The sequence below is a fragment of the Corvus moneduloides genome, chromosome 3 (assembly GCF_009650955.1).
Source record: "Corvus moneduloides isolate bCorMon1 chromosome 3, bCorMon1.pri, whole genome shotgun sequence".
Classification (NCBI taxonomy): Eukaryota; Metazoa; Chordata; class Aves; order Passeriformes; family Corvidae; genus Corvus; species Corvus moneduloides.
This window is the reverse complement of record NC_045478.1, coordinates 74,174,147-74,186,650: the sequence shown is the minus strand read 5'-3', so window position 1 is coordinate 74,186,650 and position 12,504 is coordinate 74,174,147. Positions and strand designations below refer to the sequence as shown.

The window sequence follows — 12,504 nt, the reverse complement described above, 5'->3', positions numbered from 1 at the left end:
TTTCTCGCATAACCTCATCTTCTGTGGGTCCTTGCTACTTTTCAAGTTGTTGGCAAGGGCGAGGGATGCCTTTGGCAACCCTCTGCTTTTAACTCCCTGCACCCCGGGGCCGGGGCTGCGGGCAGACTCCCTCTCGCTCGTCCCCGCCCGCCCGCGCACCGCCTCCCCCCGCAATGTCCCACCAGCTCAGAGTCACCCCGGGCCGTCGGGCCACTCAGCTTCGCACCTCGGCGGTGCCGCCGGTGGCCGCCAGCGCGCTGCCCGCGGTGCCGCCGGGGCACCCAGCGGGCCGGGGTCGGCGGGCGGGGTGGGCCCCGTGAGGTCACGGCGGCCGGGCCAATGAGCGGCGCGGCGCGGCGGGCGGCGGAGCCGGGGTGTCCCTCGTGCGGCGGCTGCATGGGGCGGGCGGCGGCGGCGGGCGCGGGGTGAGTGGTCCCGGCTCGCCCCCGCCCACCCAGGGGCCGGGACTGAAGGGGCGGTGCCGCTGCCCGGGCACAGGTGCGGCGGTGTCGGCGTCGCGGGCGGGTGCGGAGCGCCCTCCTCCCGGCGGGGGATGTTCCGGCCGCCGGGGGCGCGCCGCCCGTGGGAAGCGCGCTCCTAACGCCACCTGGGCGCCGCAGGGAGCGCTCGGCGCGGAGCGGGCGGTGCGGGGTTGCCGGGATCTGGGCAGGTAGGAAGGAGGAGAAATGCCGGTTCGGGCGGGTCTGAGGGGCTTTTGTTTGTTTGTCCTCTCTTGTGTGTGCGGGTGTCAGCGGCGGGGAGTGGCGTGCGGCGCCGCCCGGGCCGGCAGCGCAGCAGAGCTCGCCGCGGGGAAAGTTGTGCGAGCGGTCCCCGCTTCGAAGCGGTTGAGGAGCCGCAGAACCCTCTGCCCGCCCGGGGCGGGGGGCTGAGGCTGTGGCAGCGGCGGTGGCCGCCGGAGGGCTCCGCGTACCGCGGCGGGGCTGCCCCACTCCCGGGGGTGCTCGGAGGAGCGGCCGCTCCCGAGGGCTGCCGCGCCCCTCGAGCAGCGCGGCGCGGTGCCGGCCGCCCGCCGTGCGCCGCTGGGGCAGTGGGGTCGGGGATCGCGGCTGCACGGTGCGGCGTCCTGTCCTGTGGCGGCTCGCCCCGGAGCAGGGCTCGACGTGCCGCCCGCTGCCGGGCTGGTCCCGCTGGGGCAGTGAGGAGTGCGCGGCGGTGCGCGGCCTCCCCCCGGGCAGGTGGTTGTAGTCCCCGCGGCTGTGCGCGGTGTCCGCTCTGTTCTGGATCAAACGAGGTTCTTCGGGACTGCGCACCGGAGCGCGGGCTGTCGTGCAGCTGGAGTTTGGGAAGGCATCGGTGGGTAGGGTGTGCGCTGCCAGCGCACCCACAGGAGTGTCTGAAGCAGAGCCCAAGTGTTTACTTAAAACCAGACCTAGCCATATTCCCTTCGCTGTTTTAAGTCTCGGGGCAGAGAAACCCAAATGGACTCGTGTGCAGGGCTGTGGATCCGCTCGTGTGGGTTTTCTTACTGATTAACTGGCTTCTGATTGCCTGGGATTACTTTGGAAAAACGCAAATCCCAGCTAATATCTGTGCTGACCATATATAGAAGTAGTCGCAGTCAGAAGTACTATAACTTCAATATTGCTGACACAGGTCGAGAAACTTTAAAAACAGCAAGCCAAAGCCGGGATCTGTCCTGAGGATATTTTTGTCCAAGGGATTTATTTTCCTGTGTTTGCATCCCACATTGACTGAATTATTCATACTTTTTGTTTGTTTGTTTGTTTACCTGCCTATACACCTCAAAGTTAGTGAATGATATATTGATTTTATTTTGTCTGCCTCTATTTAATCTGGCATTGTTTGGTTTGCTTACTTGTCTTGGACCAAGACTGCAGTAGGGAACACTGCTTTTTCCGGAATGGAAGCCTGGTTTGGTGGCTTTCAGAAACGTGCCTCAGCTTGGAAGCAAGCAGGTTGCTCATACAGTAGCAATTTTCCATGGCGTGGAAGAAGTATTGTAGGGTTTTCTGATGTTGTGTGTTTTGTGCTCTCTTAAAAAAAAAAAAAAAAAAAAAAAAAAGAAACCCCCAAAAAACCACGTTGGGTTGTTTTTTTTTTTTTTTTAAATAGCTCTGCCACTACCAGAAGCTTTTATGTGTACATTATTGTCCTATGGAGCGATGTGAAGACTTTATTTTCCAGTGCTGAATCTCATTCAACATAATGTGCTTTTATTTCAGTGTCATGTGCATGTTAACAGGGTAACTCCAGCAAGAGGGAACAAGAATCCGTTGACTTGAGCTGAAGCATTGAAAACAATTCTCTTGGACTGTTTTAGATGTAGCAGTTTTGTTGGATTTTAGTAACAAAGAAATGAGATTCTCCAGGGATAATCCAGTATGAAATTCATCTGATTTGCTGGCAGCTATATCAAAACATGTTGCAAGTTCTTGTCTTCTACCTGATATACTTTGCCATCAAAACCAGAAATTAAGTTTTATATCCTTTTACGTTTAATTCAAAAGAAATAGAACCTAACCTAATTTATTACAGAAACTGTCATGAGGTGTAAATTCATCTCATTTTCAAGTAGATGAATGGTAACTTTCTGAAGGGAGCTGATTGCGTCCTTTATATCATATATCTGTATATTGTCAAGTACAGTGCATTTTTCTTTCTGTTACTGAAAAGAAATTCATCTTTCTCGTAGTAATATAGTCTGCATCCAACAGCTTATTAGTATATTTTAGAGTAGCAATCTCTGAGGTTTTCATGGTGGAAGCCAACCATGACCATATGAAACATCATAAACACAGTGCTCAATGGTGCCTTAAATTACAGTTCTATGTATTAGTGCTAAGGAGTAAAATGTCTTGGTGAATTTGTAAGCTGGTCTAAAAAATTGTCACACTTACTACATGCTTCATTCTAAAGCTATAGTAACTGCTCTAAAACTAACCAACCTCCCTTTCTTGAATTAGTGTTTGGATTTTAGTCTTAATGCTATGAATGTTTCCAGGGTCAAATCCTGGAATGCTAAAGAAAATCTTGTGATGAGTAATGTGGAAATTTCTTCCACATGAATACTACAGCATTATGGTTCTTATGTTCATATCTTCCATTCTCCCTCAGTCTTGATTGCAGCAGACAGCCTAATTGTGTACTTTGTGCCAGCAATTACTGTGCTTACGCAGTGTTATGTGACTCAAAAAGGAAGGGGTGCAAAAGGTGCTTGACACTAGGAAAATGTTTGAAGTGATCTGGATGACCTTAATTAATATTGTTCATTATCATATTACGGCTTGTTTGCCATTAAGAGGAGATGGTGTTCTGAGGATGAGACAAAAGTATCTGTGCAATATTTGAAGGCAGCGAAAGCTCTGCTCAGTGCATGAAACTACATGGTTGCTTAGTTCAGTACAAAACAAGATTTATTATGAAAGGTTTACTAATATTTATTTTATCTCTTACTGTAATGGCAGATTCTCTTTAGTGAAGATATATAATTAAGCTTTAAAATGAGGAGCAGTATGTATAAGAGATTATGTGGGGGAAGATATGCAATGCTATCTCAGTGTCCTTATCTGTGTTTAAGTACCATAGTTTGTGAATATGTAACAGATGTTTAAATGGATCTGTCAGCTTGGAATGAAAAGAAAGAGCCTGGTAACACCAAAAGTCGTCTGTTTCAACAGTGTTGCTACTTTGTGACTTTGTTCTGTGTCTTTTTTCTTTTGAAGAATATCAGTTCTGCTAAGCTGCATGGCTGCTGTACACATGAAACTGTCAGAGGTGCTGGGAGAGTGCCCATCACCTACACCTCTAGAAGCACAAATTATGCCTCCCAGTCCACCCAACAGTGTTGCAGCATGTACGAGTCTATGTTCCTGATGGTGTTGGGGTGCAAAACATTATAAATAAATTTAGTATAAGCCTGGTGTGCCGTGATTAGATTAAGACTTCATGCTCAGGAGTTGTTTATGTCTTATTTTTGTTTTAAGAGAGGCTAAGAGCAGGCTGCAACATTTTCTATTTCTTGTGCCTTGGTTGAGTGCCAGCAGAACACAACCTTGTCCATGCAAGCCTGGCTAGGAGATTCCGTGAGGGCAAAGAGAGAAGACGTTCTCCCGAATGTAAAATGTTGAAATTACTGTGTGTAAAATAGGCAACGATGTACAGTTAACCCCCTCGCATATTCCAAGTATGTGGTTTCATGCTGGAGGCATCTGTTGGTGTAAAGGAGGGAAGGCTTAAGTGAGTTTCTTTATTAAGTGTTTACAGACTGAAGGCAAAGTGTTTTCTATGGTTGGAAAATATTTGGAAAAACAAAAGATGTCAGTTATATTACAAATGATAAATTATCGGTTGCTGAAATGAGAGCTAGAGGTTGTTTCATATTTCTCTAAATTAATCTTGATGGAGATAGTTACAGAGAAATACTTAATAATACAGCTCCAGTATAGATTATCAGAAAATGTTTTCCTGGGCATGATTAGAAAATGCAGATACTTGTCGATGCCATTACTTTTCCTTCTGTGTTTTCTGTGCTTTCTTTCTAAAGATAGAGTAAACAAAAACCTAACTGTTTCATTTAAAACAATTTCCTGCAAGCAAATTCAAAGTTTTGTTCATTTAGCCCAGTGCAATATAGCACTTTAGCCACAGTATCAGAGTTCCATGCACACCAAACATCTGATAAAGTGGCTGTTCTCTGTTGTGGGTGTTAGGCCTGGTCTTGCTCTCCAGGATGTTGTGGCTGCTCTGCTAGTTTGTAGACAGCTCTTGTGAGGGTAGTGAATATGACTGGGGGGGTTCCAGGATTGTCCAGTTACGTTCAACACGTTGATGGACTTGTGTTCTATAATGATATATATTTCTGTATTTCTATATTTTTCCTTTCCCTCTCTGGATAAGAAGGCTGTGTGATGATGTGTAAGGTTAATCTCTCACGTTATTTGGATGATAATCTGTCCTCCTTCATTCTCACCGGAAGAAGGGTAATTATGACATACAAAGGTTTATAATACAAAAAGTCAAAAGTTTACCTCTTATAAATAAGTTCATATATGACTGAGAAATTTGGAAGGAAGGGATTAAAAAAAGATGTTTGAAGTTACCAGGACATGTCTCTGTGTGTACATCACTTCTATTAAAGAAAACAATCTAATCTTGGTGCTAGGGGTTGGCCAAGGGGCTTTGTACAATATTATTTGTGTACTGAGCTCTAGGTGTGTTTTTGTGTAACATTTTGTCCATCACTACCTTACTTGACAGCATTAGGTGTACTGGAGCCAGATGCTGAGGGCTTTTCTTGGACCTTTAAGGCTCCACGAAGTACGACGGGACAACTTTTCAGGTCAAGTGTATAAAGTCGTGACAACATACATTGTCTTGCAGCCTCATTACTCCTGTCTGTCCTTCTCATAAGCAGGAGAAGACCCTTCCAGCATCTAGGATTAATGGGTTTTAAGAAAGCTTCCCAACAGTCCTGCATGAAAGTCTGAGGTATCCACTGTAGCATCTAAAGGAAATAAACCTGACAGCTTTGAACTGTCATGATAGACATGCTATCTATCATCCACAAGGATTTATAAAAAGCCTCCATTATTTCATTATGAAATAAGTAAATTCGAGTTCAGTAATTATGTGGGTTTCTAGTAGTGGGAAATACATTATTAAGGCTGTCAAATCATACATTACAAAAATCTCACTAAATACGTACTGAAGAAGCAAAGTGTTCCATTTCCTTCAGCCTTGCACTACAGTCACGTAGAGCCACACTATATCCTTTATAGGATTGAAATAACAAGTCAAGTCTTAAAATAACCCCAAAACCGTAAATACCTTGTAGAAGGTCCTGGACTACCACAAAACCAAATAATTTGGTGAGATAATAGCAGTCTTGGTGTACAAAATTAATTACCTCTTTTGGTTTCGTGTGACCTGGAAAACACTTACCTGCTTCATGGCTGTTAATCAGGGATGAGAATAAGCAGGTCATTATCTTGAAGCAACATACTTGCATTCACTAAAAATGCCAAAGAAAGGTCCCTGAAAAACACTCAAGGAACAGTGTCAAATCTGTAGAGAAAGGTATTCGATTCCCCTTCCTGATACTAATGTAATGTCCCACAGGGTGCTGTTATGTATGAAAGGAGACACATCCCTATGGTCTTATGGGAATTCCTGAAACACAACAGAGCCTGAGTCTGTCTCGAGGTATTAAGGCAGCAGTATTCATGCTGCATGTACTGAAGCGTGAAATATCCATTATGCTTGCTTTTGTAGCTGCACGTTCTATATTGGTCACCTATGCAAAATCTTACTGCTTTTTTTTTTTTTTTTTTTTTCCGGAAGCCTTTTAGCAATTTCCCATGTTTCTCTAGTAAAAATTAATAGTGCTAATTGCCACTTCTTTTATCATTAATTTCTGAATCAACATGAAATATTGCTATAGCAACAAATCCTTTCGAATTTCACTGCAGACAATTAGTAGGAGAATTCAATCTCAATATGTAATAAGCACAACTGTAAGAACTATTTGAAGGATTAAGGAACTTCCTTTTTAAAAAGAAGGGGAGTAATGCAAACACTCAAAACTGTCATGAAAGAACAGAACTTGAAAATTTTCAGCATTCTCTTCTTATTAATCATCTCCAGTTCCTGTACAAAGGTGCATAGTTGCTTTGAACAAAATAATTACAGCACACTGTGTCTCCTCGGAGAAAAAAATACATAATTCCATGGAATGCTCTGGAGATTTTTATCTCTGAGAATAATAATGTTTCAACATAAACTGCTGCATCTTCTTTCAAAGGATGGTGGCTCTTCAGCCCTGACAGTGCATGTACGGGAAAACCCTAAGCAGGTTTCAGGATTAGCTGGACAGCAAATAACACAGATTTATGAAGTCAGAATTAGATGGTGCTTTATCGCTGCTTTTTCACCAGTTGAAGCATTTTTTTCGTCAGAATGGATTGCTATTTGCATTTTACCTTGTCATCTCTCTTGATAACAGGCAGACAGGGGAAGTTGCACATGTGCACACACAAAAATCAGGAGGCATAAGGGGTGTGGAAGTGCCAAATACCTGAGGAATACTGGAATAAAAGGGAAGGGTCTTGCACTGCAAGCCCATGATCAATGTTACTACCTGTGATAGATTTCGAAGTAGTGAAAGCTTATAAATCTTTAGGGGGAGCTGTGCTTCTAAGGATGCTGATTGCATTGAAAAAAGCTTGTGTGAGAAGAAAGTATGAGGACAGGTGAAGGGTACAAATGATAAAACTGTAAATTAGGGAAATGAAGGGGATAGTCAAAGGAGGGGCAGTGCTTGTAAGAGGGAAGTCTGAACAGAGTTTCCTGGGAGCCTGTGACTCCTGTGTACATACAGGACAGAGAAAAGAAGGGCGAACAGGAAAAGACCCAGAAAAAATGGAACAGTGTGACCCTAGGTGCTGAGGGGAGAAATGCCTTTGGTAGACGTCCTAAGAAGGACATGGTGGTTTCCTGGGAAGAGCAGGTTGTTTTGTGGATTCTTCCTTCACCTCATGAAGTGGGTGGCCTCATAATGGTGCTTCACTGGATGTCAAGGCTTCTTCTTCTGTGTATTATCAAAGTATGTTTCTTTATATGCAGTGCTCCCACCACCCAGCAGACCATCTGTGGTTACCCTGGCTGGACTGTTTGCCTTGCAGGTAGTAATTGAGAGGAGATAAATACTGAAAATGCAATTGCATGCAAGGGCACACCTCTGCAACCTTGTCCTGTCAGAACACGTCTCCTTGGAGAGCCCTTCAGAGCCCTCTGCATAATGTCAAAGTTACCAGTTTTAAGCAGTCAAAGTTTTAAATTTCTCTTCAAGTTGTATCTCTTGGTTCTTCCTTTTATTAGCTTTGTGGCTTTGTTAACTGGGAACTCTTAGAGAAAAATCTGCAATAAAGGCTAAAGGAACATTACAAGAGACAACCGTGAAGAAATGCTGAGTGTCTTTTACTTCCAGGATTCTTGGAAGACAAATGATCCCTGGAATATTTACTTATGTAAATATTGTTCTAAATATCTATTGCAGAAAACATCTAGTAGCTCAGATAGCATCAAAGTCAGTTTAGCAGTGTATCTTAAGGAGAGATGGAAAAAAAGAAGGCTTGGAGTCCTATCTTGGGCTTGAACCTGCTGAGGTAAATTCAAGGAGACTTAAATCTAGTTTGGAGGCTTGCAGGGGAGACTTTTGGATATCAAATGTGTTATTATTATTTTTCTGATCATTGCTTTGTATAAAATTGTCTTGTATTTTCTGTGGAAAGAGATGGAAAGAATTCTCTTAAGAAAAAATGAGATTTTCTCTGGAAGACAGAAGAAATTGATCTCTAGTGTCTGGATACAGTAGAAAAAAAACCTAACAAAGAATGGCTTTAGAGCAAACATTGATGAAAGGTCTACATTGAAGCAAATATGTGTCAGAGAGAAACTTATAGAACTACAACTCTAGGGGTAAAGGATTGTGCTGTAGAAAATAGTTGCTAAAAATACTGCTATACAATGCAGAGGGAACTAGTATAAATAGAAAAGCAATGAGAATAATTTGTAGCTCTCATTTCTGGAAACTGCAGTTCAATAGCTACTGGCTGGTGGTGATGTGTTAGGCACTTGTATTGGTTCTCCTTTTCCTTGGTGTTAAACTGCAGTATGATACAGGCATACATCAACAAGTCTGAAGGCAGTGTCTGACTTTCCTGTTGATAGACAGTCATGGGTATGTGCCTTGGATTGTCAGGTTTTTCATTTTCAGTCACACAGGCAGCTTTCCCTGGAAAAGCATAATGCCTACTAAGACTTTGAAATAAATATATGGGTGACTGTTAATTTTCTTCCTGTTTCATATTTCCATTCAAAAAATTCAGTTGTTTTGTGAAAGCAAGTATATGGAAGGTGAAGATGAGCTGTACTTTTCAGAAGCAGCAGACGGTGTTTATACTGTTCACTACTGAGTCAGTAATTTTCATTCTCACTCAGCTCAATGAAAGCTGTGTTTGTTTGCCAAAGGGGATGCTAAAGAGGCAAAAATGTGCAAGCAAGATTGAAGAAAGTTTTATTGGGTTCTTGTGGCTGGATTTTGGTAGCAGGGGGGAGGGATGCAGGGGCAGGCTCTGTGTGAGGCTGCTAGAAATTTCTCATATGTCAGATGAAGCCAGTGCCAGGTGGCTCTAAGATAGTCCTGCTAATGGCCAAGGCTGAGCCCATCAGTGATGGTGGTAGCACTTCTGGGATAACACATTCAAGGAGGAAAAATGTTACTGTGCAGGACAGCAACTCTGTAGTTCCACGAGCAGTGAAGAAGGAGGGGGAGAGCAGAGATTGCCCAGCAGCCCATGGTGAAGCAGCTGTGTCCCTGCAGCTCATGGAGGGCCATGATGGAGCAGATATCCACCTGCTGCCCATGCAGCAGACCTGTGCCAGAGCAGGTGATGCTCGAAGGAGACTCTGACTCTGTGAAGCTCATGCTAGAGCAGGCTTCTGGCAGGATCTGTGGGACCATGGAGAGGAGCAGGTTTTCTGTCATGAAAGTGTGGATCAGGTTTGCTTGTGACCTTGCAAGGGACAGTTGAAGCAGTTAATGAAGAAGTGCAGTCTGTGGGAAGGACTCAGTTTGGTGAAATTGGTAGAGGACTGTCTCCTGTGGCAGGGACCCCGTGCTGGAACAGGGGAAGAGTGTGAGGAGCTCTTGCCCCTGAGGAGGAAGGTGCATTAGAGACAATGTGTGATGAACGGAGTGCAGACTCTAATCAAGGGAAAAGCTGTCTTTAAGATATGTGTTTAATTCTCATTATCCTACTCCAATTCTCAAAGGGAAAATTTTCCAACTTACTACCAAAGTGGAGTCTGTTTAGCCCATGATGTCAGTCAGTGCGTGGTCTCTCCCTGCCCTTATCTTGACCCTTGAGTCTTTTGCTGTGTTTTCTTTCCCCAGTTGAGGAGGGGAGTGATAAAGCAGCTTTGTGAGCACCTGGTGTCCAGCCAGGGTCAACAAAAGGTTTATAAATACAGCAGTAGGTTTGTTCATCTGTGAAAAATGGTAGGAGATTTGAAAATGAAAAAAAAAAAGTTAGTTTAATATATAGAAACCTTTCAGTTAGTCTTTAAATACTGACTAAGATGTGATAATTTTCTGCTGCAATGTCTCTAGAAATTTTAGATTTTCTTTTGCAGTGATGTTAGTTTGAATACTTCCATATTGAGCTGGATAGAACTTAAAATAAGTTACAAATTTGTGTTAATTTGGACATGGAACTATTGTAATGCTTTCTTTAATGTCCAAACTCTTTGGGAACTGATGAGTTTTTTGTGTTGGATATCTAAGTTTTAGATTCATATCCAGTGATCCAAAAATTGGATGTTTGTTTTCCTGGTGGAAAGTTCATTGATGTATTCATTCAAATCTAATTTTCATGATTATGATTCTAAAGGTCATATTTTATGAGCTATGTTTCTTGTTAGCACCACTTAAGCAATCCATTGTTAAAACCACATTTTTACAAGTTGCAGAGAAGAGAGTTTTAAAGCTATTTACCTTTCCATCCAGTTTGGGGAAGAAAAATGTCATTTGTCGTATTCACGTCTGCATTCATTGTGATGTGTTGAAGCTGAACAGATAACATGATTTTTACTAGTGTATATTAGTCTTCTCTCCTGCCTCCTCCCCAGTTAACAATGTTACATTAAATGAAAATCATGATTCTGGAGAGACACTTTTTTCCAGAGTGCTAAGCAGGCATGGATTTAGTTTTGTCGATTTGTATGAAACACTTCCTTGAACAAGGTTGGAAAAAAATGAATTAGGTTGGAAAAAACCCGAAAAAACTCTCAGCCACTCATTTAAGTGTGTGTTGAGTCTGACATCCAGAAATGTGGTTCACTAAATAGGTACTTGGAGTGCAGAACTTTTGTGAAGCATTACATGCTGAAGCTCTTCAGGGCACTGAAATCTGCTGCCAATGTTATCTGCCAGGATCAGCTCTTGAATTATGGTTATGGTAAAATCAAACTTTTAAGTGCTTGAAATGGAAGAAAGATGATTATGTGACTCTTGTAGGCTGACAGCAACAATCAGGAGAAAAACAAATATGATCTCAAGTTAACTTGAAAAAAAATAGTATATGAAAAAGCTCATTTTGCCCAATTTCTTTCCCACAGTTTTAGTACATATACACAATTTTAACTTGCTGTCATATTTGCAAGCTAAGAAAATAGACAAATATGATAAAAAGATAAATATGATCAGTTATGTTGTTTCCCAGAAGAAAATATTGGAACTGAAACAATTTTAACATACTGATTACTTTTTAATGTAGCTACATATCCAATACCTAGCAACCTGCTAGTATTGGCATGTGGAGGAATTATCCTTGTTACATCAGTTGGAAACTTTCCTTGGTACAGTCATACCAGGTGATCAGTATCCTTTTTTGTGTCAGATATGATCAACCTTTTCCACTTGATATGTTGTTGCTTGGTGGATTGGTTTGTTTCTAGGAATAATGCATTCCTTTTACAACAGCTGTACAGTCTTGCCTCTTCTTCTCTTAAATTTTGCTGTTGTACTGTTTTTATAGAAGGTAAGGAGAGGAAAGGTTCCTTTAAAAAAACCCAACAAACAACAACCCTCACCAGAAAACATCCCCCCCCCCCAAAAAAAAAAAAAAAACCAAAACCAAAACAGACACAACCTCAAAATGTTACCCTTTTGATTTTATCAGATGGCAACTTTTCCTTGCTATGGCTCACATAATGGGATGGGTAATCATTTATTTCCATTGTATATTGATTTATGTAACAAGAATACTAGAATACTGAGAGTACTTGGGCTGCAGCCTTTTGTGGTTGTGTGACTCTGATTCTGCTTTCTGATTCTAGTTGGAATTGGGTGTTGCAATGTCATTAAGGAGAGTGTTTCTGAATCTTATTGCTGGACGTACTGAAGCCCTGGATTTCCAGACTGGTCCTTCGAATATGCAGATTTTTTTTTTTTTTAATTGATTGTGTTTTTTGATGCTGCGGTCATGTTTCTTTTTAGCCTGAGCAGTTATTTTCCATTACACGTTTATTGTTTACTACCATAAAAATAACTTTTGATGGCCTTTCACTTGGTTTTTCAATTTGTAATGTTGCTGCTGCTGCTCTGAGAGTAAACAAATGCAAGGCTTTGTGGACTCATTGGTAAGTGACTTGAATCTACAGTGTTAAATTAATAATTTAATTTTTGCATGGATCGTGGAAAGTCTTGCACCTAACTCATGGCCAGATGCAGGTTAGTGTTGTCAGTTTAGGGAATGAAAGATAATTACCATACTGTTTTTTGACAGAAGTACTAAAAAGAAACACTTCTCATGGGCATTTGAGAAGTCTGATGACTAAGATGATAGGTTATGCTTGGGCCTGAATGTGTTTGCTAGAAAACTGTAGTGCTGATATTCGCTTTTACCCTCCTGTTTCTCTCCCTCTACCTCTCCCCCAGTCTTTAATGCCAAGTGTCCTGGATTA

The 12,504-nt window shown here is 42.5% G+C and overlaps 1 protein-coding gene across 1 annotated transcript in view; it reads left to right on the top strand.

The window, feature by feature from the left end:
* Nucleotides 1-420: 420 nt before the first annotated feature.
* Nucleotides 421-12,504, top strand: part of CHRM3 (cholinergic receptor muscarinic 3) — a 272,159-nt gene continuing 260,075 nt past the window's right edge. The window contains exon 1 of the mRNA XM_032102218.1: nt 421-670. The gene's annotated coding sequence lies outside the window, so the exon portion shown is untranslated. The remainder of the gene's footprint in view (nt 671-12,504) is intronic.